The sequence below is a fragment of the Mus musculus genome, chromosome 13 (assembly GCF_000001635.26).
Source record: "Mus musculus strain C57BL/6J chromosome 13, GRCm38.p6 C57BL/6J".
NCBI lineage: Eukaryota > Metazoa > Chordata > Mammalia > Rodentia > Muridae > Mus > Mus musculus.
This window is the reverse complement of record NC_000079.6, coordinates 24,639,303-24,661,074: the sequence shown is the minus strand read 5'-3', so window position 1 is coordinate 24,661,074 and position 21,772 is coordinate 24,639,303. Positions and strand designations below refer to the sequence as shown.

The following is a 21,772-nucleotide window of genomic DNA, read 5'->3' as shown; positions in this document are numbered from 1 at the left end:
AAACAATTCCATGGTCAGTTCAACTGCTTTCTGGAGGTCAGGGCTAGAAACACTCAGTGAAGTCCAGAGAACTTCTAGGGTATGGTAGAAGCTAGAATTCTATTGTGATAGGTTGGTGTATGGCTGATCATGGAGTTCTTGCCTAGAATGTGCAAAGCCTCAGGTTCCACACCCTACAATGTAGGGAAATGTAAAGAAAGATAAATACAAGTAATTAAATAGATTAATAACAACTTTAAAATATGGGACTATAGACATTTATTAAGACTCACACTGGGGCTGGTGAGATGGCTCAGTGGGTAAGAGCACCCAACTGCTCTTCCGAAGGTCCAGAGTTCAAATCCCAGCAACCACATGGTGGCTCACAACCATCTGTAATGAGATCTGACGCCCTCTTCTGGTGTGTCTGAAGACAGCTACAGTGTACTTGCATGTAATAAATAAATCTTAAAAAAAAAAAAGACTTACACTGGAAACACAAAATGAGTGAATGTCATGGCAGAGGAACTGGAGCTCAATAAAGCTAATTTAAAGATCATCAGTTTCCAGAAAAAAAAAAATCATCATTCCTTCTACAAGAGAACGACCCAAGAAATCAAGATAAGGGAAGGAAACCCTTGGGTGAGTTGGTTGGATGCCCCACTCTGAGTACAGAATAACCCTAGTAAGTTGATCCTTTTAGTAAGGCCAAGTCCCAGGCAGCACTGGGCCCACTGATCTCTGAGTCATTTCTCCATGCCTGACAGGTCCCTCCTTCCCTAACAGTGTGCCCTTCTGTTTGTGTTCCTCCACATCTTGGTCAAGAGCAGAAGTATAATTCAGTTGTCTCAATGAGCATGTGAGCCCAATGTAAATAGCCTGCTATGCTAAATGATTATGTGAAATGAATCCTAAAAATAGGTATCTGCTTATTATACATCTACAAGGCACCTATTACAGAGTTGACTAATCTTTTAGAAAAAGGAGATGTATTTAAGTCGTTGCCTACATTTTTAGATTTATTTTATTTTTATTATGTGTTTGGGTGTTTTGCCTAAATGTGGGTCTGTGCATATGGCTGTGGAGGACAGAAGGGGGCTTTGAATCCCCTGTAATTGGAATTACAGATGGTTGTGAGCTGCTTGTGGCTTCTGGGAGACCTTGGGTCATCTGGAAGAGCAACCATCTCTCCAGCTCCCATTGCCTACTTCTTTAAAGTATTGATGCTCTAAAGTAAACCAAGGCAGTGTCGATAATTGTTTCTCAAATGTCAACATTGTAAAGCAGATAACCAACTCTAACTAAGATAAGTGATACAAATGGATGGAAAAAATGTATAAATGACTTCCTATAATCTCACTCCTTAGCAAGCAGATGGAGGGACCAAGGTAGGTCCGATAGGCCTCTTAAGCAAGTGTAACTTGAGCAGCTATGGAGTCTGTCTTTGTGAAACAGAGAAAGCAATTCTTCATTTCATTATTTATTTTTCTCATCCATTCAGTCATCAATATATCCATTTGTGTGTGTGTGTGTGTGTGTGTGTGTGTGTGTGTGTGTGTGCGCGCGCGCGCGCACGCGTGCGTGCTCCTATGTATGTACTTTCCATGGTACATGTATGAGAAAGTCTTAGGCCAACTTGTAAGAGTAGGCTCTCTCCTACCATGTGGGCCCTGGGAATCTAACTCAAGTCATTAGGCTTTGCAGCAAGTATCCATCTGATCCATCTTGTTAGCCAGTAGTCTCCATTTTAATGCAAGCATTAAGCATTTCAACTGAGACTGAAACTTCCTTCAATCTTGAAGTCAATCTCAAGACTGCTTGGGTCTTTTCTAAACTACAGACATCCACACAGATGGGAAGGCTTTCGTTTAGAAATACAGAGAAAGGTGGAGAGAGAACACAGTTGGTAAAGTGCTTGAGGTACTTGGTATATACTTTAATAATCAAAGCATTGGGGAAACAGAGGCAGGTGAATTCTTGGGGCTCACTCTCCAGTCAGCCCAGCTGAACTGGTAAGCCATTTTCTGACTATTGTCCCAGTCAGTTATAACCATGATGGTGGCATCATGGCCATCTTTGAATCCTATCATTCTTTGGTATGTAAGAAGGGGCTTTTCCTACCACTGCTTATATTCATTAATCAGTTTGTTGTTAATATGAACTCGTGGATTTTTTTCCCCAGTGGGCTATAATCTACTACTATCATCTTAAGAAAGAAGCAGCTGTTTTTTGTTTGTTTGCTTGCTTGCTTGTTTTTCTATTAATTTTTTTTTTTTGAGACAGCATCTCAGTGTGTACCCTGGGCTGGTCCTGAATCTACAGTCCTGTTTCAGATTCCAAATGCAGGAATTAAAAGCATGTGCCGTCATGCCTGGCTCAGCTGTTTCTGGAAGCATTTTCTGTGCAGCCCAGCCATAACTTAGCATCTTTAGAGATTCCCTTCACCATTATTTTTCCAAATGTCTTATGTCTTTAACCAAGCCACATCTTTTTTGAGGGTTACTAGCTGTCTTTTAAGGCTTCTAAGATAGTCAGTACAGGGCAAGACCCAAGAAATAAATCAGAAATCCACAGACAAACAAAAGCTTGGCTTTGGGGCCAGGTTGAAGCATTCCACTCAGTTTACTTCTGTAAGCCCTACTCTTTCTTGTCCTAAGTTATCAAGGTTGCTTCAAGGAGAAAAGCATAGCCTAGTGTGGGGCAATGGTCTTTCCCATTACCTAGAATTGCAGCTTGAAGACACACTTGAGTTTCATCAATCAAACGGAGCATGCGAATTATTATTTTTTATCTGTTTTTTTTCCATTTTTTATTAGGTATTTAGCTCATTTACATTTCCAATGCTATACCAAAAGTCCCCCATACCCACCCACCCCCCCTTCCCTACCCACCCACTCCCCCCTCTTGGCCCTGGCGTTCCCCTGTACTGGGGCATATAAAGTCTGCAAGTCCAATGGGCCTCTCTTTCCAGTGATGGCCGACCAGGCCATCTTTTGATACATATGCAGCTAGAGTCAAGAGCTCCGGGGTACTGGTTAGTTCATAATGTTGTTCCACCTATAGGGTTGCAGATCCCTTTAGCTCCTTGGCTACTTTCTCTAGCTCCTCCATTGGGAGCCCTGTGATCCATCCATTAGCTGATTGTGAGCATCCACTTCTGTGTTTGCCAGGCCCCGGCATAGTCTCACAAGAGACAGCTACATCTGGGACCTTTCAATAAAATCTTGCTAGTGTATGCAATGGTGTCAGCGTTTGGATGCTGATTATGGGGTGGATCCCTGGATATGGCAGTCTCTACATGGTCCATCCTTTCATCTCAGCTCCAAACTTTGTCTCTGTAACTCCTTCCATGGGTGTTTTGTTCCCCATTCTAAGGAGGGGCATAGTGTCCACACTTCAGTCTTCATTTTTCTTGAGTTTCATGTGTTTAGCAAATTGTATCTTATATCTTGGGTATCCCAGGTTTGGGGCTAATATCCACTTATCAGTGAGTACATATTGTGTGAGTTTCTTTGTGAATGTGTTACCTCACTCAGGATGATGCCCAGAGCATGCGAATTATAAGCCTCAATCATTTGATAGCTGAGAAAACACACAGTGAGGAAGTACTGTGCTGCCCCCAGTCTCTCTCCTAAGTCCCCTCCCCAAAGGTGACAGCACAGTACAGTATGTGGATGCTATTTTAAGTGCCTGCCTGAGTCATGTGAAGAGTAAAGAAGAAACGTTAACAGCCCATCTATTCATCGGGCTAGTCAATTGTACGAACTTCTAGATAATTGGCCGTGCTTCAGCCCTGGGGAAAATGACAATTCTGCTCCTTCTTCCGTTCTGGTGGATTAAATAAATGCAGGGAGTAGCAGCTGGCCTCAGGATAATTAGACGAGAAATGATTTAGGACACAAAACCCACTTAAATCTCTAGAGGGGTTGGGTTGATTTTGACTAATGTTGGCATTACTCATTTTAAAATGCAAAGCCTAGAACACGCACAGGACTTCAGAGCACACACTACACATCAAAGTGGGTTAGAAGGCAAGAGCGTTTTGCGCTTAAAGGAGGCTCAGGCTGTTTGTAATAATAAGTAATTTTGCCCCCCTCCTCCTCCCTCCTCCCTCCACCTTTTTTTAAACCGTGAGTATCAAAAGGGGAATGTGTCTTGGGAACATGGTTTTGGAGACAGCTTGGCTGATCCTGCTGAGAGAAAAACACACCCACCATGCCCCCTCCCCTTTTTGATCATCAGATTGAAAAAACATCGCTGTGGTGTGGAAGAAAGTGAGCTCCTCCCAGAGACTCTGCACTCGGACCGGACCGATCATCCCTAGGGCCTGGCCACTCCCTTAGTCGTGGTTTCTTTATAACAACCTCAAAATGATACTGACAGGTTCTCTTCCGTCCGATTTGGCTTTTCTAAAATTGTCACTTTTTTTTTTTTTTAAACGAGTGCCTGTGTTTTATTGTTCTCAACAGAACTGAGCTCCATCTTTGAGACATTAGGTAGAAACAGCGGTTGGGTTCTGGGAGACCATGCCCAGCAGTGTGCTAGGGATTGCTTTTGCATATTGTAAGCTTGACAAACGCCGACATTCTTTAATGGGACAAGAGTCAGGTAGAAAATGAGTCTGAGTTCTTATACATAAAGCTATATGCTGCATTCATGTTAGAGAATGGACAGGTAATTAAAATCTTCTTAGAGTAGGTGTATAAAATCAAACTGATAGTGTTTTTTTTTTTTTTTGTAGGACCCACTAATTTTTTGTGGCCATATTTTTTCATGTCCTCTATGTTATGTTATGTTATGTTATGTATTTATTCTTAGAGAATTTTATATATGTATACAAATGTATTATGATTGTACACACCTCCTCTCCCCAAATGCACCAGCCACCCCACAACAGGTTCCCCTTGCAACCTCATTATTGTCCTTTTTTTTTTTTTTTTTGGAGATTTATTGTATGATTTACCTGTGTGAATGTATATTCACACATTTGTAGGTGCCCATAAAAGTCTGCAGAGGACATCGGATCCCTTGGAGCCAGTGTTACAAGGCATCTGTGAGGTACTGAGTTGACAGAGGTTGGACCGGGGAGTCTGTGATGTAAATACAGTCACAACTGTTGGCATGGTAATAAGAACTGATAATGCCTACATCTCAGCTAGGCTGTAACAGTACTCGAAAACCATTCCTTTCAAACTGAGGTCAATCCATCATTTTACTCTTGTTTTTATGACAACATTTCAAAAGCAACATTTCAATGCCAACAAACTGCTTAATTGCAGAAAAACCTGGCTTCAGAATTAGTCTTTTTTTTTTTTTTCTTTCTTGGAGACAGGGTCTCACTATGTAGTTCACCATGAAACTCATTATGTAGTCCAGGCTAGCCTTGAACTCACAGAGATCTACTGATCTGCCTCCTGAGAGCTGGGATTAAAGGTATGTGCATCTATGCCCAACTAGTTAGTCTGAGGCAGGGGTGTGTGTGTAGGTCCCATCATATGCCAGCGGGTTCAAAGTTAAGTGGCTTTCCAGAGGCTCATACGCATGCTCTCTTTGTGGTAATTTTAGCACATTAATCTGCTATAATTGGGGTGGTTTCTGCTGGTCCTTGCTGCTGCATACCAAGAAGTGGCCGGGTGCAGAACATCTGCACAGTTATTCTTGGCTGCCAAAGCCAAATTGTTTATCATCGAAATGCAGAACAGCTATGTGCTCAAGCACAGCAGAATAATGTGCCTTCCCACTGGACAGTGAGGTTTCCAATGATTTCTTAGTATCCTATGTCTTGTTCAAAGGATATGAAGCTGTAAAACAGTAACGAGGCAGAAACCCATCTCTCTCTTAAGCTTCGAGAACAGTGCAGTGTAAAGAAGGAACCCAGCACTGGATTTAACGACATAGGGAAAATCCCCAGCAACAGAGACAAAAGAACATATGAGAGCGTAACTAGTGCACACGTGGAAGCCACATTGCTTGCACGTTGAGCTCAGAAGGCCTTGTCACATTGTCTTTTGTGAGCGTACGGAACTCCTAGTCAGTTACATCAGGCTGACACCTGGGCAAGCATAAGCTGCTTTCTTCCCTGCTTATCACACACACACACACACACAGAGAGAGAGAGAGAGAGAGAGAGAGAGAGAGAGAGAGAGAGAGAGAGAGAGAGAGAGAGACAGACAGAGACAGAGACAGACAGAGATAGAGACAGACAGAGGAGGCAGAGTGGTTTGGAACATGCTGTGATCTTCCTGTCTCAGCCTCTCAAGCACTCGGATGCCTGCCTTGCCCGGTTGTTGTCTTCAGCCAATTTACCTGGATGGGAGCCACAACTATTTTTATGGAGTAGGAAATTGACCATGGCTTTTCCTAAGTGTTCTGGAAGCCCTGGTGTGTAGCTTGGCTACCTCCCTGTCCCGGTATTCAGATGCTGGTTTCTCCTACACCCATGCCACCATCAAGGCAATCTCTCAGTCCTCTGGACCACATCAGGCCATGTGAAGGACTGCTTTTGCTGTTTGGGAACTCAGCCCTCACTCTGCAATGCTTGTCCCTTCTCATCATGACAAGCTAATGAGGAGTCATTTCTGAGATGCGTGAGCATTTAATATGGTTTAGATATTAAACAATAGGCAGGAAAGTTTACTTATTTCATTGGTATGAAATGACATTGGAATTATCCAAGAAAAAAAACACCATAGTTTCAAAATGCACACTGAAGTGTGTACCAGGGAAATGACATGAGGTCTGGTTTGGCTTCTGCAGTTACGAAAGCTAAAATGATCTATCAAGCAAATATAGAAAATCTTGGACAATTTTTACAACTGGATGATGGATATTTAGGGATTTGCCTTACGCAACCTATGTTTATGCATGTTTGAATAATTAATTTTATTTATTTAATCATTTGCATTCTCCAGTGTGTGTGTGGGGGGGAGCAAAGGTCTGACTTGATGTCACTTCTCAGGAACCACCCACCGAAGCTATGTCTCCTCTACAAAACCTTTACAGTCCTTATGAGCTCATCAGGGCACAGTGAACCCTGTGGGGGACCAAAGATAATAGTAACGCATGAAAACCTGCACCCCCAGATGTGAAGCAGGTGAAGATGAATCCACAGTGAGGAGGAATTTGTCTATTTTCTCTAGGAAAGGAAGGAGAATTGGTTTGGCCTTTTAAATTGATGGATCAACCCTATACAACTTCAAAGAAAACAAGAAGCCACACGGGTGGTAAAATTAGCTGGCTTTAATGATTTCCATAGCCATGTAGCTTTCCACTCCACGTGGGTGGACATCTGTATAAACATAGAAAGCCCAAGCTTGGGATCATGGCTCTTGGACTTGGAAGAGACCAACAGAAGAATGGGAGCGGCCTTTAGGGAGCCCCTGACTCTCTTCCTGCCCTCCAGAAGCACGTGGGAGCTTTCTAGGACTTTAGTCACGGCTAAGAGAACACAGAAGTCTCATGTTGACAGAACTTGCAGAAACACATACGTTTTGAGCAGGCTGGCAATATCAGGCTAGATAACATCAGCCCTGCAAAAATGGAATGATGTTTCTGTGTAGGGGACTCATTGATACTGCCTGACAGAGGCATTCTCCACTGTATTAAATTTGTAAAACACCTGGAACCAAATACTTTTAGGAGCAGATAGCCCAGCAGGTATCAAAATCAACAGAAAGATGGCTCTGTCTTGGTGGCTACAAGGCTGTTCATATCTCACATATCAGGAAAGGATCTCATCAGTGAGCCTACTTCTTCACCATAGCTCATGAGTATAGCCTGCATGTTCCCAAGTCCTTAGGCCTCATAGCAGCCTGTGAATTGGGAGTGACAGTTATTAGCATTCCTTTACACATAAGGAAACTGGTCTTCAGGCAACTGTTCTAATAAGATGGATGGCAAAACTAAAACCAGAATCAGCCCATCCTGCCACCCTTCATGTCCACTGTCCCTTAGCTGAGATGTACAAATCCTACTACAGCTTTCATGGTTTTGTTGTTTCTTCTCTCCCGCATCCCTGACCCAGGAAGGGTCTTCTGTAGTCCAAGCTGGCTTTGAATTTCCTACATAACCAAAGATGACCTTGACCTCCTGTCTCCACCTCTGGAGAGCTGGGATTACAGGTGTGTGCCACCATGCTGAGTTTTATTTTCCTGTTCCTTAGGGAGACTCTCTGGCAACCTGAACCATAGGGTTGTCAGCCTATAAACTTCAGTCTCTACTAAGCCAATGCTTTTATGGTTGGAGAAGACTAGGTGGGTCTCATACGGCTCCCATAGACTTTACTCTTTTATTCTTCAACCATTCTCCACCACAAGGTTGCCTATTAGGTATGGATGGCCCCGGTATGGTGATGACAACACTGTAGATTCAGCAAAAACGATCAGGCAGCCTCTACTGCTCGAGGGGCAATGCCCTGCATCTTATCTCGTGTGTTAAATCCAGAAAGTCACATGCATTCTTAGGAACTGAATTACTGGATCTTCCTGCACTAAAATAAGGCCCCTATATCTTAGCCACTGTCCCTTGATGTCACCAGCAAACACAAGAGCCAAAAGAGCACTCTTCAGACTGGCTGCAATTAGGATTTCCTGGGGAGATTCTTTTTAAAAATGTTGTAGTTTAAGACTCATTCCCTGATTGTCCAACTTAGGTGGTCTGGACTGGGACTCCTGCATAAGATTTGAAAAACCTCTTCCTAGGGCTTAGGTTTTCTTCATGCACACAGGCTACAGTAAGCAGAGTCACATTTGACCTTTGGGTGCTTAATAGTGACTGGTCATCTGATCCCAACTTCACTCAAGATGCTTAACAAGTGTTTATTTGCAAGTCTTTACTAGGATTCTAGCAATTTCTGAAATGGCGCTAAGCATACTTCTGCCCTTCCGTATTATGTAAGTATTTAAAGTTGCATTCTCAGCACTAATGATTATAAAATCAGAATTTTGGTCAGCTCAGAATCACTGAAGACCTTCTGTCTTACAGAATCAAATATTCTGCCAATGTTAAACTCCTTCTGTGAATAGATAAGCCTAGCCAGTTTCTGTGCATGCAAGTTTTTCACCAAGAAATGGCAAAAATTACATGCATATGAAGGGACTTTTTTTCCAAGATTTATTGTCTTAGTATTTTTAATTATATATCCTTGTATGTGTCAGGGATGTGGTATGTACACACAAGGGCATGTGCCCTTAGAGGCCAGAGGTGTTGGATCTGCCTGAGCTGGAGTTACAGGTGGTTGTGAGCGGCCAGATGTGGGTGCCAAGAATGAAGAAAGTAGGGGCCTTTGCAAGAGCAGTTTGTGCTCTTAACCTCTGAGTTACTTCCCCAGCCCTTAAAGGAGTTGTTTTAAAATTAATTTCTTTATGATTTGTTATCAGCGAATGTCTGATCTCTATTCTTATTTTGTATATCTAGACGCTTGAGAGTGCATAAATCTTCCTCTGGCAAAGAGGGACTGTGGCTGGGGAAGCTTTCGGAGTCCCTGTTCCAAGGCACCACTTGTCGGGGCTTCAGTGAACCACACTGAGGCACATTCATCTTGCTTCTGAAAGCTCAACCCAGATTTTGGAATCAGAAGTACTGAGGGTATTGACATGTAGGCATTGATGACAGTCAAATGGGATGAGTAGAATTCAGAATGTGAACCAGGCAGCTTTCTTTAAAAAAAAAAAAAAAAAAAAAAGACACACATTCGAGTAAGAATGTATTTTGATCCCTAGGAGGGACAGGATTTTTCTCTGTACCAAAAATACATTGTTTGGCAGGCTGGGCCTATTGTTTTCAAGAGTCAGCAGTGCGGGTGTTCCAGCTTAGAGAGCAGATGCCCTCCAACTGTTCAGACTTGGGTATTTGGGGCCAAGAGAGAAGAAGCCACCACTTGAACAGGTGGCTGGACGCAGCCAGTCACTGCAACCCCCTCCCACTTCTGCCATTCTCTAGAGTAGCTCTGGAGGAGGGGTGTCAGAGAGGGGATTACAGGGTGACACAATTAATATTCACAGCAGGAAAGGGCAAGTATCTACCAACTTCACTTTCCTTAGCACTTCCAGAGTCAGCACAAAGCATTGAAGCAAAGTGTTAGTCTGAGAGTGTGCAAAAGCAGCTTGGCCTTCCACATGAGTCCAGTACCTCTCTCCTGACTAACCACAGCTCTCAGGAATAGAGAGGCCTTGTGTTACACAGGCTTAGAGATGGTCCCAGCCAATGTCCTTAATAGCAGGTCAAGAGAGGTAAGGAGCACAAACAAGGAAGTAGACGGCTCTGCAAGGTTAAGAACACACACATAGCATGTGAGGCATCACTTTGCAGTCACCCTATTGCTATGAGTCCTCTCTTTGGACAAGTGCCCCCCTACTTGGCCTCCTCTTCTGTAAGATGTTGAGTGTAACATTTGCATCTTAATTTCTGAGGAATAAAAGGCATCAGGCCTGCCAAGTGGAAAGTTCCACCAAATAGATGCTCATATAAACCAAGGCCTGCTGTTCACATCCACACATTCACCAAAGTCAAGGCTGCAGAGACAAAGGACCTTGCCTAGCAATGAAAATTGTGTGCTTTGACACTTCTCAGTTTTGCTGATCACTTTAGTCTTCTCAGAACTTTAAAGTGTCAAATGACGAATTCTGGCCCAGTCATGAGACCGCTGAGCAGCTGTGGCCCCACTCTAGGTTGGGCTCTCTATAAAGGACTGTGGGGCTAGGGTCAACCATCTTTAACACCTCTTGCTAATATTTGCTGAAAACAAGATCTGATTATGGTGTGTAATTTTGGCCTAGATTAAATTATATGGCTTTTCCCAGAAAGAAGCAATTGATAACCAAATATAGACATTTCTTTTTCTTTTCTTTTTTTAAGTATTTCTTTCCCTTGCCATTTTTAGGCCTTGGGAAGAGCTTCAAGGAGAGATAAGGAAACAGGAGTGAAGAGCAACGAGCACAGGGCTGTTGTCTTTGAGTTTTGTGTGGTGCTTTGGTTCCATTCATTTCCCTCATTAAGACACCTCTTCATAATTCCTCACTTTGAAAGGTTTGCCCTCCAAGGAATATATGTTATTATATTAACTAATATATATCACACACATATATATATATATATATATATATATATATATATATATACTATACCATAACATATATACAAGCTCTCTCATATTGAGAGAAGACTAAGGCTTAGATAAAGTTGACTTAAAAACTAGGGATACACACCTGTCATCACAATTGAGGCCAGTCCTGTCTGTATATATTCCTAGCCAGCTTATATACATACATGCATGTATATGTATACATATGTGTGTACGTGTGTACATGTGTACATGTATACACACACACAAAGGTATATGCATATATATATACACATATACACTTCTGATCACAACAACTTAAGTAATAACTTGCTATGTTGCCTTTTTTGCCTGGCTGTAAGAAAGCTTAGAACAAAGCCTGCCACTGCTACCAATATGGCATGAATATGACAATATGGAATATGAATATGGCATGAATACGGCAAGACCTTTGTGCTGGTGATCAGAGCAGTGCCAGACAAATGTTCTATACCAAGCTACCTCTGCAGCTTAGAGGGTTTTTGTTATTTATTCTAGCTGGACAGGAACTTGTAAGACAGACTGGGCTGGCTTCAAATTCACAGCCAACCCCCTTCCTCTACTGAGTGTTGTGATGACAGGTGTGTAACCTGATTTTTAAGTCAACTTTATCCAAGCCTTAGTCTCCCCTCGACACAGTGAGAGAGCTCCCAGAGGCTTTGTCAGCCTGACTCAAGTCATCAGGAAATTTCCATTGGTGTTCTTTTGTGGACCCATAATTCTTTCCAGCTGCTTGTTTGAGTTTCAGATTTTTGGAAGCCACTGCTTTGTGGAGGTTCTGGGACAATGTGGGAAGCAGTTACTGATGGAAACTGGAACTCTCCCATGAATCTCGATAAGGGAAACCATCATCAATCCCACCAAGTTATCCTCAGAAGAGAAATCATGCCTGGGCTGACATGGGGCTATGAAGACAACTTCTCTTTTACTGAGTTGAAAAATGGGAACTTCTGGAACAGATCAAATACACATTAAATTGGTGAATCACAGCTATTGTTCTAGAAATAATATTCAAATCTCATCAGTCTCAATCTGAGAACTCTATTTGTGATGCAAATCAAAGGGTATACACCAGAAAATACTTCTGCTTGCAAGCCAGTGCCGTTATGCATATCATTTAGGTTGGTTACCACTTTAAATCTTTTCAGATGAAGACGCAGAAGGGTGAATTGCGCATGTATTAGCCAGATTTGACAGTATTCATTTTTCTTCAACTGCAGGTAATTATCCTGTATAATTCTCTGATGCATAAATTAAAGCCACATCAATTAGCAATGGTCTTGTTTTCCTACATTCAGTAATTAAGATGAAATTGATCAAGAGATATTTTATGTGTGGACATGGAGCTGATAAAAAACCTCCTCATTGAAGCACTGATTCCTTTTGTTTTGGTTTGTTTTTTGTTTTTTGTTTTTTTCTCTCCATTCCCCTCTCCTGCTCTGCGCTGGTTCATTTGACAGTCAGTCAGTTCTACCAATATGGCATTGTTTGTCAGGATGCATATTGCCAATGATGCAACAGAGAAAGTGTCCATTTCACCCCAATGGGTGTACCTTGGCAGGCCCTTGGCTGGAATGATGATCCATTCCCCTAGATAATGTGAAAAGGCCTCTCCGTGGTTGTAATAGACTCTCGAAGAGCCCTGTTAATTGTCTCGCTATCAGCAGAAAACCTCAGCCCACATGGACGGTCTGAGATTTTACTTGCCAAGCCAAAAGACCCGGCAGCCACAACCCAGCTGAGTTATGTGGGAGAACTCTGGCTTTCTCAGCTTGCTGCTGACTGCTAGTTGCTGTGGGAACTGTAGCTCTGCTTTTGGAGTCTCTGTGTATTTATATTCATTACCATTGCCTGGACTTGGATCCCACCTAGCCTAGATTTAAAGCTGGGCTGCCTGCATTTTAATGGTTTTGTGCCACAATTTTATCATCTATGAGATGGTGCAATTAAGTCTTACACAGGTTATCACAAAAACTTGGTGAGTTACACATAACTGGGGCATCAAAAATGCTTTTGAACAAGAGCTATATTATTATTGGTATTATAGATTAGTTTTTAAATTTAGATTGGCTGTTTCAACAATGGAAGATTTATGTCAACATTCAACATGATATATATATTCACAAAATTGTCACTCAAGATTTGTATTTATTGCTCCTTTTTCTCTTTTTTTCTTCTTGTGTCTTCCCCCCTTCCCTCCCCATCTTTCTTTCTTTGGGATGGGGCATAGTGTATTTTAAGACAAGGTTTTGCTACATAGTCCAAGCTGAACGTCAGATCTGATGCAATCCTACCACCTCTGCAACTTGAATGGCTTTTTTCCCCTTCTTCTTTTGTATCTAGGAACTTACATGGGTACTAGAGAGATGACACAGCAGTTGTGAGTGCACACTGCTCTTGCAGAAGAACAGAGGTTCCCAGCACCACCTGGGGTGGCTCACAACAGCCTATGCTGCCAGCTCCAGGGGCATCTTCCACCTCGCCAATGCTCATTAATGTACCCTCCAACACACATAACTTAATACATAAAATATTTTTTAAATGAAAATTTGCATTCATGGTTTAGTCTTACTTATTCTCTCCAGGTAGATCACTAGGGAGTGAGGTCAGTCAGTCTCCTGCAGGAGGGACTGCTGTCCCCCTTGCTCTGTCTTTCACTTAGTCCCCAGTTAGGGAAACAGCTTGATACTGCCCTTTAGCTTCTTCTAGGACTATTTTCTTCCATTAGCAGGGAAGAGACATTTTTGCAGCAGAAAGCAAAATAAGTAAGTAAGTAAATAAATAAATGAATAAATAAATAAAAAAGGAAACATCTGGAAAACATCTCACCATGGAGAAACACACACCGAAGATCCCAAAAAAGAAAGTGACCCTCAAAGGAAAGAACACCACGCGTCATTGCTGTCCTATTTTAGGGCAAGGAGCAAGATGATATGATACAAGGGACAAACTTTTTCTTTTTTCCCTTGGAACGTCATGGGAGCCTGAATAGGAGCAGTTCCTGACACTTCTTCCATCTTTCATGGAACTGAAGTCCAGCCTCCTGGCTCCGACCAGTAATCTCAGAACTTTGGAGGCGGGGGTAGGATGATTGATGTGGATTTGAGACCAGCTGGACTTCAGAGTAATATTTTATCCCAAGAGAAAGAGATGGGGGAATGGGGTGATGGTGGTAGGGTTCAGTTTCTTAGCCAAAATTAACTGGAGGAAGAGATGGGAGTCAGATCTGGGCTGGTTTCTACAATGGACCACTGACTTGTTATCTACCTCAGTAAAGACACCTGAGAACAACAAAACTATGCTCTTCACTGACTTCGTTCTACATTTGTTAGAACCAAGTGGGTTACTTATTGTTAGGTGATTCATCATTCCATACATACAGTGGCCTGCAATGAGTCACAAACTTCAGACAGCTTTGGATCCATGTCTCCTACCAGTCAGAGGGCAGTAGGTGATGAAATGTCAGGAACCAGTGTTGCCAACAGCTGACAGTGACCCATTCTCTTTTCTCAAAGTCTCGGATCTGTCTTTGTGGTCAGCTAGCTTGGGTTTCCTCACATCATAGTGGTCTCAGCTGAGACACTTGCAATGCTGGATCCCAGCTTCAAGAGCTTTGCTCCAGCCGACAAGAGTGAAAGCTAAATAACCTCTCAGGGAGAAGTGTGGTGCCATTTGTAATGCCAGCACTCAGGAGACTGGAATAAGAGGTCTGCCACAAATTTTAGGCCACTAGGCTACATTGTAAGCTCAAGACCAGCCTGGGTTATATAGTAAGTAAGACACTCTGTCAAGAAGCAAACAAATAAAATTGCATTTTGTGATCTGGGCATAGAAGATATATCCTTTTAAAAATAAATTTATTTATTTATTTATTTATTTATTTATTTAATGTTATATGAGCATTCTGCCACTGACACACCAGAAAAGGGCATCAGATCCAATTACAGATCTTTGTGAGCCACCATGTGGTTGCTGGGAATTGAACTTATGACCTCTGGAAGAGCAGATAGTGCTCCTAACCACTGAGATATCTCTCCAACCTGAAGATATATGCTTAAACTAGGCCTAACAGTATATCCCTGTTATTCCAGCTGGTGTGTGGCAGGTTAATTGTGAGTTCAAAGCCCTGAACAAGTTCTAGGCTACCCTGGGATGCTCAGTGAAGCTTCATACAGCAACAATGATGATGATGACCACGATGATAACAACAGTAACAACAACTGACACCCAAAGGTATTCTCTATTGATCAGGAATGTTGCAATTTTGAAGGAACAGACACAGACCTTCATCTCTCCATCAGAGGGGGATCAGAGTCTCCCTTGTAGGAAGATCACATGGGAAAGGGGATAATGCTGAGGGCAACATTTCGCTGTGTGGCTCAGGGTCGAGCTGCAGTAAGTCAGAACTTGGCTCTAACAATGATGCTTTTTGTGCAATGTGCTCACTCTCTGGACAATAACTACTACCAAGCTAAAGTGGGCAGCTATTCGAAGCCTCCTTCCTCCCCTCTCCCTGTTATAGCTTCATGACATAGCAACATTTGTTAAACTACCTAAAATCTCAGGCATCCATTTCTGTTCTGCCAAATGCTACCACCCCTCACAGAAGGACCGTGATGGTGTTGGACACATCCACCTGTGGTCCTTGAAAGCCTCACGACTTCCTGTGGCAGCTGCAGGGGTTATGCTCTCTTGGCATTCAATGTCACATTGGCTACTGCCCCCAGCCTTTAGGGTGCTTCCCTGTATTGAAATACCATTTGCCAGAACCCTCTACAGCTAGATCTGTCCCACCCCCAAGGAGGAGGAGCCTCCCCCAGACTCTCCTGAGCTCTAAAGGCAGCTGTGAGTGGGAGGGTGAAAGTGTTGCTTTTCTATGGCCGTTGTAATGAATGACCATAAAGCTAGTGGTATCAAACACCAACATACACTTATGAGCTTATAGCTCTAGCAGACTGAGATCTGAAATAGGTCTTACTAGATACAAATCTGGAAACACGCAAGCCTATGTTTCCTTCTGGAGCCTATATAGGAAAACCTGTTTCCTAATCTCTTCTAGATTCCAACAGTCCTTCTCCTGAGTCTCTGTCCCTCAGTTTCAAAGGTGATAACTTTCTTTGGCTCTGCCGGTCCTTTCAGAGAGCCATTTGTTTCCTTTGCTTCTAAGGATGAAATGTACTAGACTCGGCCCAGGTGGTGGGTAATCTAGGATACTGCTAAATTCTTGGCATAATCAAATGGGCAAAGTCTCCTTTGTCATAAAGGGAATCGGAATTTTAGCTCTCAGAGATTTGGCATGGACTTCTTGAGAGGACGAGCCACCATACTAAGTATCTGGTTTTTCCTGCAGTAGCTTCCTGGTAGTTGTTTTGTTTCCTGGCCATGCCAATAGCTTCTCAGATCATCAGGCAGCTTCTGGATACTAAATCAGACAGTAGGGACATTTAGAGTTCAGTTACAAATGAGGTTTACACTGTGTGTGCTTGCTTAGCCCTCTTCAGTGTAGCACATAATTTTGCAAGCCCTCTTGACTCCCTGTCCTTTCTGCTGTCCGGATTCTCCACTCTACAACTGAAGCCTGGGGAATCCTGGACCCCCTGGGTGCTGTCTGTCACCTGAGATCCACCTCTCTTTTTCTTTTCCAAGCCCCAGTTGTTCCCAAGAATGAAGCCTCACTAAGACAAGTTTAAGTTAGATTTCAGCCAGTGAAGGACATGGGTCATATCCACATGGCCAATGCTACCTTCTGAACTAATAGTATTGGTGCGGTTCTGCCCTTCAAGGATCAGCCTTGAGCCTGTCTGTCAGCAGGGCCCCCAGTGTTGGAAGGGAAACAGTTAAGGTCAAGGTTATTCTTGAACTTGATGTGTTGCAAAGAGCAACGAAATTAAATGCCATGTGAGGAATAATCTCTTGGGAGTTGGTCTAGATCCAGGAATCTGTCCTGGACTGTGTATCGATCCCCATTGCGCTGTCTCCTTCTGCCCTTGCCCTCCCTGAAGGGTGAATGAAGCACTGCACAGACAAGCTGAAGAGAATGTACGCATTGTTTCTTAGGTTCCTTTCAGAACAATCAGCTTGTGAAGGAAGAGAGCTCTTCCAGGGCTTCAAGGGAAAGCCAGTAACATTAAGCCCAAAAGGAAGCACAAACACAAGAAACTGTTAAGAGACACTGTGTATATGTAAGGTGCTTTGTAGTGTGGCCATGGCCAATCTTTCTCTGACGTGACTATCATTAGCAACAGCTTATTTCACTACTGTTCCTAGGTGACCTTCACGGGTGACCTTCCGGGCCAGGCTTGTCCTCTCTATGCCCTGATCTTCACTATCTTCTTTTAGGTTCCTGCTCTTAAATTCTGGTTCACAAGTTGTCGATCAGGAGTCAATGTCTTCTCTTGGCTTGGCACAAACCACAGGGGCCCCAGGAAGAAGCCAAACAGCCCCTCTGAGCCCTAGGGAGCCAGGGAGCCTGCTGATCTTTTCATCTGGTAGTTTCTCTTTTCCCTTCCACTCACCTCTCCTAAAAGGTGTAGCGCTCTCTGACCTACCTTAGCTCTTTGCCTGGGGTGATCATCCTCGTACTGTCCAAACCCCAAATGCTTCTGAGTGAAGGGGTGTGTTTGGTATCGACAATGATCTTACAGCGGCATGTGTAAATGCAGGGCTGTGCTTTGAGTGTGGCTCCCATGTCTTCTAAGAGTTGTACAATGGAAGTATTGGAAAGTGGTAGAATTGATCCCCAGGTTAATTGGGAGCATACAGAGAGTATGGAAGGGGGTGTGGGATTCTAGTCTCTCCCTGTCCCTGGTTTAAGATGTCATTGTTTGCTTCATACTTGCTCATTTAATAGTTACCTGCTAGGAGGTGATGCAGTCAAGAGGTGGCTCTCACCAGGCCGCTATAATACCATCCAAACGGTGAGCTAGATACATAAGTGTCTCTTTACTTCCTAAGCACCCTGCATCAGGTATTTTGCTATTATGACAAAGAACTGACTAACACACAGGACTAACCAGGCTATGTAGTCATCCAGTTGCCTCTTCCTTCTTCTCTTCTGGATTGAACTTCCTGGAAGTTAGAATTCATATTTTATGTTTTTACTATGAAGGAGAAATCTCACTCTGGCAAAGATCCCAAGAACTTGCTCAGGGAACACATGCATAAGCAGGAGGAAAAGAAAAAGTAGTATTACCCCACATTACCTATCAATGGACATTAAAAATCCACGTCAGAATTAAAAGTGATTGGTAATCAATTTTTTATATGTATTTTAGAATAGTGTAAAATCTGTATGCCATTTTAAAAGAATGTGATAAACCATTCCCTTTGTTTAAGGCTTGCTTCTTGCTCTGGCTAGAAGCTCAAGTTGGTCTTACGGAAGACAACATAAAAATACTGCATCTCATTTTCTTTCACTGTGAAAAAAATTCCAATTTCTTTTTTCATTAGTGTAATGAACATAAAAACATTCAGTGACCTCCCCCATCAGTATCTTATAAACAAAGAACAATAAAATAAGCTGGACCAGCTTCCTCTCTTCGAGGCAGTCTGGGTTTCCTTAGAAGGAGGAAACCCCTCGAGGACCCATGACTAACAAATCCTGACTAGATAGCCGCCACACTCAGAAAAACACCTATTATTTCCAGGGGATGATTCCAATCTAAGTAAGTAAGGGATAAGCTTACTTGACCAAATCAACCAAACAAAGACCTGGACCGTTAGCCCAGAGAGGAAGCCTGTGGCTTCAGAGGGGAGGCGCACAAGGAGGACCAAAAAACGTGGGTATTTCTGAATTAGCTCATGCAAGATATGGAATGGACTGTTCCGTGGAGTGCCTGAGAAGGCTCCTATGCCTGTTACATTGAGGTTTTCACAGGAAGGATGCTGCCTGGAGAAACTGAATACAATATGACAGCTTAGAGGAATGAAGCTCACAGCGGGGCTCTGCTGGGATATAGAGGTGCAGTTTCATAATCCCTTCCCCTTTCTGAACACATCTTCCCAACAGTCCCATTGTGGGCTGTTTACATGAGGACTGATGGAAGACACCATTCCACACTGAGGTCTGCCTTTGTGGAACCAAACACTTGCCTATCTGTAGCTCCTCCCACACCCCCACCCAACTCCCTTGACCCATTGTCTGATTTCAGTTGGTATTCTTTTCTGGTTGAATGGCCTCAAACACAAGCAGTACACCCCCACCCCTCACCATCCAGGAGCTTTTCTTGGTAGATGAGACTAACCCTGGTAAAAGATCTGTTTGCAAGCATGAAGCCCCTGCTCAGAACCAGGCAAGGGAAGCCCAGATGGAAAGCCAAGTCTGCCATTGCCTGGGGATCATCCATTGTGCAGATTAAATGACTTTCACTTCCACTCCTACTTCCTCTCAAGGAAAGCAAGAGGCTGGTTTCAGACTTGTTGCTTCTTTTCAGAATAAAAATAAAACTGCATTTTAATTTTTTTCCAGCCCTTGAATGCACTGATGTTAGAATAGAGCACTTGTTTGTAAACTCTTTAACCCCAAAGGACCATTGTAAGAAAGCTCTGATCATTAACTATGAAATCTGAAGGGTATATTGTCTACTCTCTATAGCTACCCTTCTCTGTTTGGGTCCTCTTAACAGAAGTGGGGTGTAATAAAATGAGCTCAAAATGTAACAAGAGGGACTGGGAAGATGGCTCATTTAGTAAAGTACTTGTCACACAAGCATGGGGACCTCAATTTGATGCCCAGTACCCACGTAAAAAGCTGGACATGGCAGTGCATACCTGCAATCTTAGGGCCAAGAAAGCAGCGAGTGGGAAGTCCCTAGAGCTCTCAGCCACTTAATCTTGCTGAATTGATGAGCTTCAGGTTCAGTGAGACTGTCTTAAATAATAAGGTGAAGACTGACAGAAGAAGACACCTGAACACACACACCCACACACACTCACACTCACACACACATTCACACAGAATGGAGGAGGGGCAGGAAGGGAGGGAGGGACAAAGAATAACAGAAGTGGTTGGGTTCATTTAGAAGGAGGCACATGGTTAATAATGTAGCTGAGTCCTAGGGTCTATCCTGGTGGGGATAGTTTCTTGTTAGTGACAGAAGATTTAGTCAGCACGCCTATCATGACCCCATTCCAAAGCCTGGACACTTATATAGGTGTAGTTCCCCAGATCCAAACAATAGGCATAAAAACCTCCTCCTTGGGGCATTCACTCCTGAAAGCAGACAAGTCCCTTCTCTGCTTCTCTGCTAATCAACAAAAGGAAAGGAGTCAGAGAACCTGTGTTTTGGTAATCAGGCTTCCGGGCAAGGCCTCTGGCCGGGCTAACAGCCTTCCCTCTCTCGGGTTTGGCAGTCTCTATATTTATATTGAGGACAAAATATTCCTAGTGAAAACATCTCACATCAGAGTGTCAGAGGAAGAGAGCAACAACACCCATCAGGGGGCTTTTGGAAAAGCAACACATGTGCTATGTTTTGACTAAACATATTCTCCAATGTTCTTTTTCAGATGGTTGGGTGCAGTCAGCTTTTAGACAGGCAAACGCATTAACTTCTAGGGCAAAGGCCACCTTGTGGCTGGATCTCCACTCTTGGGACGTCAGCAGGAGCTCTGATGTTGTTGGAGGTTGGACTGAGTAGACACCCCCCTCCCTGCCCTAAGATTTATTGCCGCAAAGCGAGGGTGCCTACTTTACAGGTAACTGCTGGAGATTGGATTGAGGGTGCTGGTTCTTTGCAGGAGTTGTGCCCTGACCTCTCTTGCTGTAACAGCAGATAGAAGGCTCTAGTGGAGCTAAACCTTATGAATGGGACTCTCAGAGCCTGCTCTAAGAGAAGTAGGCTAGTAGGAATACTGGGTGAGGGTGGGAAGGAGGAGCGAGGCAAACCTGACCCAGAAAACTCTCCCAAAACAAAACAAAACCATCCAACCAACTAACATCAAAAACAACGAAACAGAAGAAGGAAGAAATGACTGTGTCAGGAAACAATGGGCGGGTGCTCATATTTGCAAGGGGAGCTGAGAGGAAAGGCAGCTTGTGTGTGTGTGTGTGTGTGTGTGTGTGCTTTAAAGACAATCACATTGTTCCCCCAGCTGAAGTGTTGACATTTCTTCACAGTCACTCATGCAACATATAGGTGTCCCCCAGACCAGAGCCTATGGGCTGTGGATCCCACTCTGCCCCACCCCCACTCCCCAAAAAACATTGCTAGCTTCTCTAGGATTTCGTCTTGTTTTCTCACTCAGGAGCTGTGACTGTCCACAGTCCTGTCATTCTCGCACCTGAATGGCTCTGCTTAGCGAATTCCAACGCCCGCCCTCTTCTACAGCGAGGGGTCTGCATCCCTATCCAGGAAACTGTGGGAGGGAGCTATGAGGTAATAAATAGCCTGAGGGAGAACTACAGAACCCCCCCCCCACCCCCCGCGCACGTTCAATATCACAGACACCTGCTAGGGTTAGAGTGTTCCCCAAGTGTGACCCCGTACCCCAGTCTTTCCAAACACAGGTTGGCATCAAAAACAACACATTTCTTTTGGCTTGCCCTCTTCCCCATTCTCACCGGTTTCACGTGGCCAATTTGGAACAGCTGGGTCCCAGCCAAGCTCAATTGCTCAGTCTGGAGGCACATGAAGCCCTTGGAAATTGCGATCCTCCCTCTGAGCTGGATCACCCATCGCTGCTGGGTGCCCGGAA

At 43.5% G+C, this 21,772-nt stretch overlaps 1 protein-coding gene across 15 annotated transcripts in view; it reads right to left on the bottom strand.

The window, feature by feature from the left end:
- Nucleotides 1-21,772, bottom strand: part of Ripor2 (RHO family interacting cell polarization regulator 2) — a 232,283-nt gene that overhangs the window by 72,732 nt on the left and 137,779 nt on the right. The window contains exon 2 of one of the 15 annotated variants that reach the window (XM_006516591.2): nt 18,091-18,145. The exons of the other annotated variants lie outside the window; for them this stretch is intronic. The gene's annotated coding sequence lies outside the window, so the exon portion shown is untranslated. The remainder of the gene's footprint in view (nt 1-18,090; nt 18,146-21,772) is intronic. 15 annotated transcript variants of the gene reach the window in all.